This window comes from Brienomyrus brachyistius, unplaced genomic scaffold (assembly GCF_023856365.1).
Source record: "Brienomyrus brachyistius isolate T26 unplaced genomic scaffold, BBRACH_0.4 scaffold1250, whole genome shotgun sequence".
Lineage (NCBI taxonomy): Eukaryota > Metazoa > Chordata > Actinopteri > Osteoglossiformes > Mormyridae > Brienomyrus > Brienomyrus brachyistius.
Genome location: NW_026043524.1, coordinates 21443 through 36238, shown reverse-complemented (window position 1 = coordinate 36238; position 14796 = coordinate 21443). Strand labels below are relative to the sequence as shown.

At 38.8% G+C, this 14796-nt stretch overlaps 1 long non-coding RNA gene across 1 annotated transcript; it reads left to right on the top strand.

The window, feature by feature from the left end:
- Window positions 1-10290: 10290 nt before the first annotated feature.
- LOC125730402 (uncharacterized) lies at window positions 10291-14549 on the top strand. Its single transcript, XR_007390739.1, has 3 exons — window positions 10291-10380; window positions 14325-14389; window positions 14482-14549. It is a non-coding gene; the product is annotated as an uncharacterized LOC125730402 (long non-coding RNA).
- Window positions 14550-14796: the final 247 nt, after the last annotated feature.

Genomic DNA, 14796 nt, shown 5'->3' with positions numbered 1-14796 from the left:
AGCTGGGGTTGATCCCAAGCAGCTGTGCACTTTTCTCCTGTAACATAAAAGTTTGCTTTTAGGACAGAAAACAAGGTTAAGACCATATTATGTAGGTTTACATCTATCAAAATAAAACCAAAGTCACTGTTACCAAAAGAGTAACCATGTGTTATCAAATTTCCTAACATTTTGCTTCATCTTACTTTGGATTGCCCCATGGTTAGGAAGAGAAGCAGAAATCTGCTCAATCATAAGAAAGGACTTTTATTGCTACAGGGAGTGAGATCTTGTTGCAGGTGACAAGGCAGGATAGAGTGTGTTTAGAAAAATAATTGAAGAGGGAATGTGAGTGTGAGCTATCGTGGCATCTGTGTATAACCCAATATGGCGGCATCCTTCTGAATGTAAATTAACATAGCCGGCTTAATTAGCTTAATCAAGCGTAATTGAACTAAGGAAAATTTAGCAATATACTTTCCTGCTTGGTGTGATAAATACAGCAGCAGCTGCTGGTGGACGGGCTACAAACAGACATCAAGAAGAAATCCCACCTCACAGCCATTTAACTGTACCAAAACCCCTTAATGTAACTTGTAAAGATGTAGGTATTGGCGTATTCACACATTCATTTGCAGTGTCCACTTCCTGTCCAGTAAATTTGGCAGGACGGAATTTGAATAACCTATAGGTCTGACTCATGTATGCGGCTGAAGGAGTAAAGATAGAATGGGTGAAGAATCCTGTTATATACAGTCCTAGTAGACCGAGAACCACCTGATTTGCTACTGTAGTTGGAATCAAGGGCTGAGCTGCATGGTGGCCTGGGGGACAATCATGAAAACACAGACCCACTGATATCCTCAAAACCCACAATCAAAAGGGGGAGTCAGGCACGGTGGCCAACCCACTTGGCCCGTTAAGCCACATGGTGGCCCGATGAGCAGGCAAAACACAACTATGGGCTAAGGGGTACAAGACAGAGGAGAGAATAGGATGGCCAGTGACATGTGAACAGGACCAAGGCAGGGATGGATTCTGACATAGGTACCATACTACTTTGTTTAAATATGCCCAAGTGCATAGAAATGTTTTAGTGCAAGTCTTAGACAATGGTATCTCTGAATGACACCGCAGTCTGACTCTTCCTGAAGGCCCTGAGAAGTTGTTTGTATGCACTTGCTGCCTTGACACTTGCTGATGTGCGGTGTGCTCTGCTTGAGCAGTAAAGGGGGAGATCACATGCAGAGATGATTTTCTGTAGCTTCTCAGTCCGAGTAAAAATAAAATCTTCTCGTTATATAGGGAACCAAGTCTCTGGCTGGAAATTTCTACAACAGAGCCATTTAGTCATTTATAGAAATATACAGAGCCAATGAAGGAACCAGATGTCACAGCACAGTAACTCAGGTCACTGTCCGTGGAACTGAATGAATAGGATAACCGGCCAATGTGTTTGTGTGCTTACACTGATTATATGTCAGGGGAGAAAATATTTATATCATTGTTGCGATGAACGTCATTCCAGCAAGTGGTTACGTCGTTCACCGCAAGTGGTCATGCGGGAACCAAAGTTTACTCACACACTGTGTGCACCCGAGGGAAGGCATTAAACGGACGCACCTGCTCTTTATTTTGGATAAAGTCGGCAAAACGCATTGGTAGCGCGACAAGCAAAGGGTCAAATCTACACCAAGTGCTTCTGGAACTGTGCTGCGATTGTGTACTGAAAAGTAGACTCTGAACGGACAGCCGGTAAGACCATGAACCATGGCGTGTTGGACTTTGTTGCAAATGTTATTTGTAGCAAGCACTACCTGTTGCGAGTGGGGTTTATTTCTTAATGGGGTGCGCTAATGAGGCATTGAGGCGCTGGTGCTGGCTTGTAACATTATATGAGTTGTGGTATTTGACTGTATTAGGAATAAATGGTGTGCTGTAAGTGTCTTAATGACAATATGTGGAATGCTGTTTTATTGATTCAGATGTTTGCATTTAATGCGGTTTAAAAAGGGGGGTTCTATTTTTAGTTTATCTAAAAGTTAAATATTAAATCGCTAAAAAAGAAAAAAAAAAGTATTAAGGGTGAACTTTCCTTTTAATAATTCATATGGGCAGAAGTGTTAAACCTATTGTTCGATTGTCTAATTGGTTAGCTTTTCATTGCAATTTATTGCGTTGAGTAACTCATTTTATGTGTTTCCCCAGTGGTTTGATCTTAAACTTTGATGTTTGGAGGAATTTTATTCAGAACAAGTTATGTATAATTTGTGTGGAAATTTGAGCTGAGAGATTGGTCATTCATTGTATATTTTGTGTGTATGTATATATATATATATATATATATATATATATATATATATATATATGCATTTAAAAGTAAAATTTTGTGTTTGCTCATAAGATAGATGGGGTGAAAGTTGGTGTTTTGTGGTTTAAGGTTTTTCACCCTGTAAATGCCTGGCTTGAGGAAAGCGAAGATAAAATAAAAAGGGATAAAGAGTCCAAAAAGAAGGCCTGGTTATTCTGAGTGAAAATCCAGTTATATGTTCAGTTTTGGTACATCTCTATCAAGTGAGGGGTAAAGCACAGTAAGAATTGTGATCACTTGACAATCATTGAGGGGGAAAAATGTAAAAATATATACAGTAAGGACAATATAATCGTAATTTAATGTATCCCTTCTGCTCTTTAAAAAGCACAATGTCTGACTGACAAATATGTCTATTATTAGCACATTTTAATAATTTAATTAATATTAAGCAGTACACCTATTTCCTGTAATCACTCTGCGTTTTAAAGCAATTTTTAAAACTAGCTGTGAACTGGATGCTGTTCTGACTGTTGTTGCCATGGTGCCTTATTTACTTTCAAAATCGCATTGTCCCACAACCTGATCAAAGGACCCAAACTTTAAAATCAGTGCAGGGTAGTGTCGCAAGTAGTGATGCTTAGGCTTTAACCTATGTCCTGGAAAGAAAGAAAATCTACAAGCAAGATATTCTTGGATAAGAACGTCAAGGTATGCAACCTCTGGCAATAAAATTTTCTGTGCACAAATCAGCTCCACAATGTCTTTTAGCTGAAGGGTCAACTGCCAATCATCATCTGTGGGCTCTTTCACCTTGTCACACATGATCACAGGAAGAAGTCTTAGAAAATTCCAGTTCTGAACAGCCTGACCATAAAGCTTTACTCCATTGGAGTTTACTGCACATGGCTTACTCAACACATCAGAGCCACTGTACTTAAATTTCTTAATGCGTCTATTCAGAATTGAATAAGTGAACCCACTTTTTTTGCTTGATGAAGTACTTCAGGTAAAGGGCTAAATCATAGGAAAGGATACCCTCAAAAATGTCATGGGCCTAAACAAGGTGGCAGGCCAGGCATACAAACATCGAAGTAATTCAATGAATTAAAACTCAGATATTATACCTTCAACGTTTTGTTGTTCCTCAGACTGTAAATGCATTTGGATCTGTTTGAAAATCTGTTCGGTTGTCCGGCAATACCTGCAGAAATATTCAGAAAAACTAAAATTTTCTGTAAATCCACCGATATTATGAGACCCCAAATTGTCCCCTGCAATGCACAAAACAGTCCCTTTAACTTTTTCCTCTGCCACCGTTATTTCCATTGTCTTCCAGGTCTTTTAAGTCTGCAATGAGCCCTTGAGAAAACTTTGTCATGGCCAAAGTGTTTGAAGTCTTTTTCCTGACACAGCATTACAAGTGACATGTGGGTCTGTACTTGATGAGGTGGTAAATTAGCCAGAGACAAATATACAGCTACTACTTTGTGCTGCTTTTTGCCTGAAACCTAATGGGTTCACCGCGCTCAAAAGAATCTTGATATAGAATTAGTTTTAGACATGATGGGTTTTGAGAAAAGAACTCATTGTTTTTATATACCTGACCATCACTGACATCACAAAGCACATCAGTGTATGGTACGTATGTACCCTGTGCAGCACAATTCTGCCATAAGTCTGACTCCAGTAAATGTCTCAAAGTGTCTTTCAATGGAACATAGTAGGCAAACCTCTGTGACCTTGTTTCATCCCTTCCTAAGTACAACTTTACAGGTTCTGTGTATCTAAACATCTGTTTAAAAAGCCCTAGTTCTTGAAAAATTGGTTCTCATTGGTCCTTCATGACTAATGGTGAAAAGGTCAGATTCCTTCACAACATCACATATACTACCAATAACCTCATCTGTTAATTCAGTTAAGTCAATTTTCAGGAATGCACTTAATTTATTCAAAGTATATGTCTGTCCTAGTTCATGTATGCTTAGCATCTCTTCAATAATATTTTGTATAGTTGATGCATGGCAGAAGAAACTGCCCATGTAATTTCAAGTAGAAAAGAGGAAATATTTCTAAGAAAAAGGTCACTGAAATTTTCTGTAAGATGGACTTCACCTTCATCAGTCTCACTAAATCTCTCTGTAGGGCCTGTAACTAACGGTTCAGTTTCAAGAAACTGAGAAACTGTCTCCTTATTAAGATCTCTTATACTGTCCACAGAACATTGTCTGTGTTTCCTGGACATGTAGGCTGTAAACGACGATCTCACAGTGAACGTATGGTCGCATCCTGTCACCGGACATGTCACAACACGTCCTTACGGCTATATGTTCCTTTAAGTGAGCTGTTAGTGATCTGACATCGCGACATTGGCGGCTGGGCACATAGACATATTACACGTAAACACCCGTAAGGGCATTTGTAGTATCAATATATGAATCTGTGTTATGTTTTACGTAAAAATGAGCCTTAAATTCCCACATATGAACGAAACGTATTGTGGCAATCTGTAGCGCCACACTTGAACACGCATCGTGGTTCATGACGGTGAAGTTTGACATGTAAAACATGTTCCCTAAGGGTTTGCACTGATGTTCCACAGAAATAACAACTAAACATTGTAACTGCGTGAACAAACACGCACTCTATTGCTGTTTTAAACACCTAAATGCTGTTTCACATCCCGCTTGCAAATCTAAGTTTTACATGTGCTGCCAAGATACGTTCATGCGCCGTCAACACGGTACATGCTACTCGTGTTTAAAACCACACACTGCTTAACACTGCTTAAAAACGATTTAATTTAACTTACCAATTTGCCCAGACACATTTATTTTATTTTATATTCCCACTAGTTTGTAGATTTTTTTTAAATGTTATGTTTGTTATTGGGTGCTTTCCACTTCATGTACCCACATACAGCGCTGGCTTAAAGCAATACATTCTGGTCCTGACGCAATGCATTGTGGTTAGATTTTTATCGTCCGCTGCATTATGTCACCATGTCACGTCGTACAAAAACCTCGCGAGAGCAAGACAGATCATCCTGCACCTCTTAAGTGTTATGTAGTTTTGCCTGAAACGCAAAAATAAAACAAAGCAATTAAAGCCGATCAGTGGCTCAAATTCTGCTGTAGCGATTGAAGAACTTTTGTCGGAAGTTGGATTCGAACCCACGCCTTACTTCGGAGAATAGAATACCCCTTACTTTGAAAGGCCATTTTCGCTGCGCAGGAGGCTTTAGACCGCTCGGCCATGGGGCAGTTTCCAGTTGAACCCTAAGGAGTAGGTTAAGTCCAGCCTTGGCTTCCAAGCTGACGTTTTTCTACATATGTGCTTGTGTATCATGGACAGTAAGAGGGGGCAGGCAAGGAGAGAATTTCTCTCTTTGGGGATCAATAGAGTGTTGTTATTATAACGTCTAAAACGTATGATGGTCTGTCGATAAATCAATAACAATATCAATGAAGTCAATGTTTATCTAAAGGAATCAGAATTCAGGAAAAGCCAGGGGCCGGACCGAGTGTAGGGGGCGTGGCCAGAGACAGCCTGCTGACTGTTCCAAATCATGGGTGCATGTTACAAGTCCGGAACATATTTTAACTTAGTACTAACTTAGCATCATATTTGATCTGATTCGACTGAATATCCCAGGTTTCCATCTCTCATGCATCTGGTGTGACGTGTTTTCAGACTCTCAGGCTGGCGCAAAGAAATCTTACGGGAATTGAACGTCTCACTCCGGTCAGCTGACCAAAGTTGGTAACCTTGGTATTGTGTGTAGGAGATTCGGTATAACTATAATTTCGTTCTCCATTTACATGCCCGTAGTGTCTTTAACCGGCTGCACAAACTGGATCCGCCTCCATTACGACACAACTTTGCCCTTATTGGCTTAAGAATTTAGTCACATACATGACGTATATCTGCTATTTCTCCCGAGAAGCAGGTAAAGCAGTGGTAACTGCTTTGTAGTTAATTTACCTGGTAAAATTAAGTTTAAATAAATGATATAAATACTGTAATAGTACTCGTGAGCTTTGTTTATTTGTTATTAGTTATTGTAATGTTGCGCTGCTTTATTTGTTTAATCGTCTAGTCTGTGGAGACATTCAAGTTAATCAAATAAGAATTGCACTGTACACTGTACATGACCATAAAAACTTTGTATCCTTGAAATAAATGTTTTTGATCTTTTCCTTGGCAGTTATCTTTTTACACAGGGCCTCTATGTACACGATAGTTTTTTTTTTCACGACTAACAGTATGGATCAGGAGTTGGTTATTGTAAAAGAAGTAATGTGCATGCAGGTGATATTTGTATAGATTTATCCACACCCTTGTAGCAGTGCTGCCATTGCAGTCAGATCTCGCAAACTAGGAGTATTAGTTGTCTTTATTTCTCTTTATTTCTTGACGCCAACCCTCTCCATTAATCCGGGCTTGGGACTGGCACCTACCTGAGCTGGCTTGCTCCCTTAAGTGGCTGGGTTAGGCTAAACTATATATATATATTTACCAAGACTACAATAAAACATCTCGAAATGTGTAGTCTAGCAAAACGCAGTTTAAAGAAGGTAGCCTACCTGGCGAAATTGCAAACAAATTAAGGGCGTTAGGCAGCCTTTCCAAACCGCTTATCCTACTGGATCGCGGGGGGTCTGGAGCCTATCCCGGAAGCAATGGGCACGAGACAGGGAACAACCCAGGATGGCGGGCCAGCCCATCGCAGGGCACACTCACACACTATTCACTCACGCATACACTCCTATGGGCAATTTAGCAACTCCAATTAGCCTCAGCATGTTTTTGGACTGTGGGGGAAACCAGAGTACCCGGAGGAAACCCCACGATGACATGGGTAGAACATGCAAACTCCACACACATGTGACCCAGGTGGAGACTCGAACCCGGGCCCTAGAGGTGTGAGGCAACAGTGCTAACCACTGCACCACCATGCTGCCCCCTAAATGGAAAACCATTAAATACAAAAGGAAAACAAAAGTGCTGTAAGACTGTATACTTATGTGTATGTTAGTAAAGGCTGTAGCTGACACAACGGACCCCCCTAATTAGAAAGGGGTAATTGTACACATGTGGCATCCAGTATGTTCTTCTATAACAGTTTTTTAAAAAAAAAAAAAACTCACATTACACAAATTGGCACTATCAAAACGAGGATTATGGGGAAAATGGGGACTGTGATGGAGATTACATACACGTAGGCATGGTATTTAGTTTTTTTTAATCTGGTCACCTTCCAGAGTAATTGTAAACTAAAACCATCTTCACCCTATTTGATTCTTTATAAATGGACAATCAGTCGTGCAGTAAATGGGGGTATAGAGAGACACAGAGCTTGTCTAACAAGAAACCCTGGGAAGCTAACATTAATAGGGTGGGTATGGATAGCAAAACCATTGATACAGATTACAGATTTATATCTCACCTGAACCCTGGCGGGCTCCGTGCCAATAGGGGTTGGGATTAGGGTTAGTTAACTTAAGTAGTAATATTGATGTGTATATTCTCCTATTCTCCAGTCAGTGAATCGTGAAACGTAATGTTAATATGTTTCTATACCTATATGTTCTGCTTAAAAACCCATAAAGGCAAGCACAGTGTTTAGACATTCTGTTACTTAGACTAGTAAACACTAAGATCCTTCAGCTTTCAATTAACCTGACACAACAGTCTAAACAACAAATGTGTGCCATGTCATTTGTCATCTTTACATCTTGTATCCTTTATATGGTAATTGGATTTTCAAGGTGGAATTGCAGGTCGATCATTTTAAGGATCTAGATGTAAACCTCCCTGGTGTTGCTTTAATATTTTTTTTGCACAATTTGCTTCACACACTTCCTCCAGCAGAGAAGCTTACAATACTACACCCCACCAAATGACTGGATGATGCCTTTTTATTTAAGGTCTGGCTGTGAGCCTCGATTACCGATACACTATCTTCAGGCTCCTGCCGGGATCAGTCAGTATGGTGGACCTTTGGAGGAATGGGTACAAAACCATCAGGAAAGTTTGCAGGTGCTTCAAGAGTATGTGAAGGCTTAGTTGGAGGAACAAGCCACACCACGAAATCGGAAACACAATGAGTTGGTTAATGATTAGGGGTTTGATGAAGGTCAGCTGGTGTGTTTGCGGAACCATGTTCGAGGTAAAATACAGGATCATTGGGATGCCTGTTTGTATATGGTAGTTCGGTGTCCCCAAGATCAGGGTGCAGTTTACTCTGCAACTCCAATGGAGGGGGACGGGGTTGTCCGTCAAGTTCACCGAACAGAGTTGCGTCCAGTACCACAGGGGGTTGTTATGTCAGGGGAAGATGTTCTGGTAATGTCTCCTGAGTCTGGGTTGCCCACAGGGGCAACAGAAATGGAATCGGATGAGGACTCTGTGATTTTACGGGGACAGGGCTGGTGGGAGGGGTCGCAATAGAGCATCCACAAGTAGGCCTCGTATAATGGAGGAGGTTATGTCCCCCCCGAGGTGTAGAGACCAGTTAAACGTTCGGTGAGGTCCACCACTGGTCATCATACCAACCCTTATAAGTTACCACGGTCAGTGAATGATCGTTCGGTTGGGGAGGAAGACCAGTGGTTTGGGGATAGAATTCTTAGCTGTGATCGTTGGGTCATCAATTTCATTTTGGGGGATGGATTGTAGCCAGGCAATTATAGGCAGGTATAGGAACTGCAGTTCGGACTGGAGGCATAGCCGGGGCGAGATGGCTGTGCATGTTCCGATGGTAGGGCATATTGGCAAAGGAGCAGGCACGGGAAAGACAGGCAGGGTCCTGATAGATTTGGTGGAGCATCGGCGGGCATATTGAATTTGCAGTGTAGCAGCCTTTCTGTTTGCTTGTTTCAGGAGGTGAACAATCTTATCCGCAAAGGGCCGGTGTGTATGCAGGTTTTCGCTGCAACTCCCTAATTAGATTTCTAATTAGAGGACTGATTAGCTGAAGAGTCCTCATACCTGGTTTTGAAGAGCTGACCTAAAGGTTACCCCAAAAACCTGTTTTTTTTTTGTTTGAATGGGGCAGTGAGTCATGGGGTAAACTACTGTTCTTTAGGGGTTTTCAAGGTGGAATTACGGGTCGATAATTTTAAGGATCAGGTTGTAAACCTCCCTGGTGTTGCTTTAATATGTTTTATCTGAGGTTGTATCGTGTATTATCAAGCCAGCCGGCTTAGTGGCCTCGGGAGCGGGGTTTAGTGGGAGCAGCTGGCTAGTTTTATTTTCTTTTTTGTTTGTGTCTTTTTCTTTGTTGTATGTATATTTTGGGTTCATTATTAGGCAGGCTGGGCCTTTTGGCACCTGTAGTCTGGGTGCTGGATTGCCCATAGGGGTCTTTTTTATTGCTGTGATTTGCTGTGTCATTCACTAGTGTGATTTGTGCTGGATGTGTTTTTAAGGTTGTGCTGTGGCGTGTACCTGAGCAAACTTTGGGCAACCTGTTCTCTTGTTGGCTTTATTGACAAAGGGTGGATTAGTCTAATTACGGCCTGCTACAAATAGCTGCATATAACGTATAAAAAAAATCACCTTATGGGTGCTCCGTAGGGTAGCAAGATCTTGAGTTTTTTTACAGTACTCGGGTACGTTTTAAAATTTTCGACCAATCAGCAAACATTATTCTGACAGCATAGCTGGGAAACCAATGAAAAGTGAGTGCAACGTTCTAGAACTTGACTTCGGGTTGACGCTCCCTATAAAAGAGCTGGGTACTGCTTCAAGGCGTTCAGTTGGCGCTACCATCCTGATAGAGTAGCACTGTACGGCTCTTGTTCCGTAAAACAACATCAAAAGGATGAAAAAAAAAAATTTTTTAAAGAAGACGAAAAAAACATCGTCTAAAAAAATAAGCCAAAAAAATAATATCCGAAGAAGGAAAAACATGCAAAGTAAAAAAAAACAAACAAAAATAAAAAACAATATCCAAAGAAGAAGGAAAAAAACATCCAAAGGGAGAAAACAAGAACTGAAGGGCAAATGAGGTAGGAGGAAATACAAATTTCGTTTCAGCACCGTTGGAGTGCCAAGCCGTGAAAAGCATTTGGCCAGAAGACAAGGTAAGTGTTGTAGCTGTTATTTTAAAACAGCGCTTTTCAAAATGCTGCTTTATAATCGTTTGAGATCGTTAGCCAGTGTGACAGCTGAAGGCTTTTTGAGTTTACCAACATAAAGTTTTATTTCTGTATTAGGACATTGTCAGGAACAATGATGTGTTCATCGCTATGATGTGGTCAAAAAGCGATGCATTGAATCTTAGAAACATTTGTGATTTTTCAAACAATGCTTTTCCTTTTATTTAATCAGTAAAATTTCCATCGGTTTTATATAGTGCCCCTTGAAATATGTCTTTAGCTCATTTTCCGGGCATTTTACTAGAATGCATCCTGAGAAATACACAAGCTCTGCTGCATTTCCGTGCCTCGATGTTTAGTGCCGAGTATAATTGTTGCAGTTGCCTTTTATATATTCCATGAGACCTGTTGGTACCAAGAGAAGTGTGAGACTGTCAGGGTGAATTTATCATACAATCGCACGCATAAATACCTGAGGGTTGCCAGTCCTTTTGCGTTGTTACAGGAGGACTAGAGCTGACGAGTGTGTTTCTACACACTATCAAGGGCATTGTAGTACAGTTTTCTCAGGTGGGAGAATGCTGCCGATCTCCTATTTGACAATACAGCCCTTGATATATTAGAATATTACAGAACTAGAAGCCTTTTGCAAGGAAGAATGTGAGAAAATCCCAAGTACAAGAACTGAAAGCCTTTCAGCTGGCTATAAGAAGCGCTTGTAAGCTGTGATATCTGGCAGAGGAGGTGTTACTAAGTACTGATTACGTAGGGTGCCCAAACTTTTGCAGAGTGCCATAATAATGTTTTTATTTTGTAATTTTGTTCAATTTATGGCATAAAAAGTAACTATTCATCAATGTTTGCTGAAAATATTGTGTATTTTCCCCCCAGTTCCTAAAGAGACTGTATTAACTGATATTGTTGCTTTTGTAATTGAAAAGATGTTATTTGTCAAGGGGTGCCAAACCTTTGCATAAGACTGTACACAGTGTGTGTATGTGTTTATGTGAGTGTGTGTCTGTGTGTGTCTTTATATATATATATGTGTGTGTGTGTGTATATATTTCTGTATATGCATGTGTATATATATATTTATATATAGTTCACACACATTCAAACTTATTTGAATACACATTCAAAATAATTTTTATTATTATTATTTTCGTTTTTTTTTTTTTTTGTGTTTTAAAATGTTTTATTTTTGCAATGGAAATAAAAATAAAGCAGTCCTCCGTAGAGGAGGGGTGGTGGAGGGAATATATATATATATATATACATATATATAAAATAATTGTCACACAACCTGGGTGACATGCCTTGCCTGCTCACCCAGTTTTAGTGCACCTTAGTTATTCATAATGACCATCTAGTCTCGATACACCCATGAATATATATGTATATATATATATATATATATATAGTTTTTCTGTTTTTTTTTTGCAATAGACAATAAAAATAACGCAGTTCTCCGTAAAGGAGGGATGGTGGATGGAATATATATATACATATATATATAAAATAATTGTCACACAACCTGGGTGACATGCCTTGCCTGCTCACCCAATTTTAGTGCACCTTAGTTATCCATACTGACCATCTAGTCTCGACACACCCATATATATATATATATATATGTATATATATATAGATATTTTTTCTTTTTCTTGTGTTTTTTTTTTCGCAATGGATATTAATAATAAAGCAGTCCTCCGTAAAGGAGGGGTGGTGGAGGGAATATATATATACATTTATATAAAATAATTGTCACACAACTGGGGTGACATGCCTTGCCTGCTCACCCAATTTTAGTGCACCTTAGTTATCCATAATGACCATCTAGTCTCGATACACCCATAAATATATATGTATATATATATATATATATATATATATATAGTTTTTTTTTTTTTTTGCAATAGACAATAAAAATAACGCAGTTCTCCATAAAAGAGGGATGGTGGATGGAATATATATATACATATATATAAAATAATTGTCACACAACCTGGGTGACATGCCTTGCCTGCTCACCCAATTTTAGTGCACCTTAGTTATCCATACTGACCATCTAGTCTCGACACACCCATATATATATATATATATATATATATATATATATATATATATATATGTATATATGTATATATGTATATGTATATATGTATATGTATATATGTATATATGTATATATGTATATATGTATATATGTATATATGTATATATGTATATGTATATATGTATATATATATATGTATATATGTATATATATATATATGTATATATGTATATATATATATATGTATATATGTATGTATATATGTGTATATATATATGTATATATGTGTATATATATATGTATATATGTGTATATATATATGTATATATGTATATATATATATATATATGTATATATATATAGATATTTTTTCTTTTTCTTGTGTTTTTTTTTCGCAATGGATATTAATAATAAAGCAGTCCTCCGTAAAGGAGGGGTGGTGGAGGGAATATATATATACATTTATATAAAATAATTGTCACACAACCTGGGTGACATGCCTTGCCTGCTCACCCAATTTTAGTGCAACTTAGTTATCCATAATGACCAACTAGTCTCGATACACCCATAAATATATATGTGTGTATATATATATATAGTTTTTTTGTGTTATTTTTTTGCAATAGACAATAAAAATAACGCAGTTCTCCATAAAGGAGGGATGGTGGATGGAATATATATATACATATATATAAAATAATTAATGTCACACAACCTGGGTGACATGCCTTGCCTGCTCACCCAATTTGAATGCACCTTAGTTATCCATAATGACCATCTAGTCTCGATACACCCATAAATATATATGTATATATATAGTTTTTTTTTTTCGCAATGGACAATAAAAATAACGCAGTTCTCCGTAAAGGAGGGATGGTGGATGGAATATATATATACATACATATAAAATAATTGTCACACAACCGGGGTGACATGCCTTGCCTGCTCACCCAATTTTAGTGCACCTTAGTTATTCATAATGACCATCTAGTCTCGATACACCCATAAATATATATGTATATATGTATTGTTTTTTTTTTTTTTTTTTTGCAATAGACAATAAAAATAACGCAGTTCTCCATAAAAGAGGGATGGTGGATGGAATATATATATACATATATATAAAATAATTGTCACACAACCTGGGTGACATGCCTTGCCTGCTCACCCAATTTTAGTGCACCTTAGTTATCCATAATGACCATCTAGTCTCGATACACCCATATATATATATATATATATATATATATATATATATATATATATATATATATATATATATATATATATATATATATATATATATATATATATATATATATAGTTTTTTTTTTCTTCGTAATGGACAATAAAAATAACGCAGTTCTCCGTAAAGGAGGGATGGTGGATGGAATATATATATACATATATATAAAATAATTGTCACACAACCTGGGTGACATGCCTTGCCTGCTCACCCAATTTTAGTGCACCTTAGTTATCCATACTGACCATCTAGTCTCGACACACCCATATACACACCCGAAGCTCTGATCTCAGATCAGTTCCATGCCTCCAGAATCTAATGTTACCCTCAAGGAAGAAGGGAAGCTATGATGAGTAAAAAAAAGGTTATTAGAGTGTCCTGTCAGCGTTGGGCTTCTTCGGCCTCCGCCATTGATTTTTCGGTTTCAGGATGGAAAGTACAAGGTGGCTCTGTGTTGATGAATAATCCAGGAAAAAAATGCCACAAAGGCATGGAGTCACACCAGTGGAGTCTTATCCTTGCAATAAAGACCCCTGTATGACCTTTGCTGAATATTTCCAGTTTAGTGGAGCTGATCTGTGAGTAATGCAGTTATGCAGCAGTTTCTGATGGTTTCCGGTTTTGCAGGTGGTGTCCTTTTCAGCTTGGAGGAGGGAGCCTCCTTCTGGAACCAGATGTTGACCTGGAGAATCGTGAGTGACGTTTCCGATTAGCATACCTGATCTCCTTGCCCCGCCACGGGGCTCTGGTGAAATGTAACTATTCAGTGACCCGTATCTTTCAGTTCTTCGCTTCCATGATCTCGACCTTCACCTTGAACTTCTTCATGAGTATCTACCACAACAAGCCGGGAGATTTTAGTAACCCAGGTCTCATCAACTTTGGACGCTTTGACAACGATGTAAGTTTCCCATTTCTGTCGGTGTTGTGATGTAGATTGTCCTTTTTAAAAGTCTGTAGATGGAATCTTGAAAATCAAAATATTGGGCATCGGTAATTGATCTGGTTGTCTTGGCCAATGGTATGCTGTCCGCAAGTCAAGTAGCTCTTGGGAGATGTCGGCCGTTACCCTCTGACATTGGTTTCCTGCCTCCCGTTA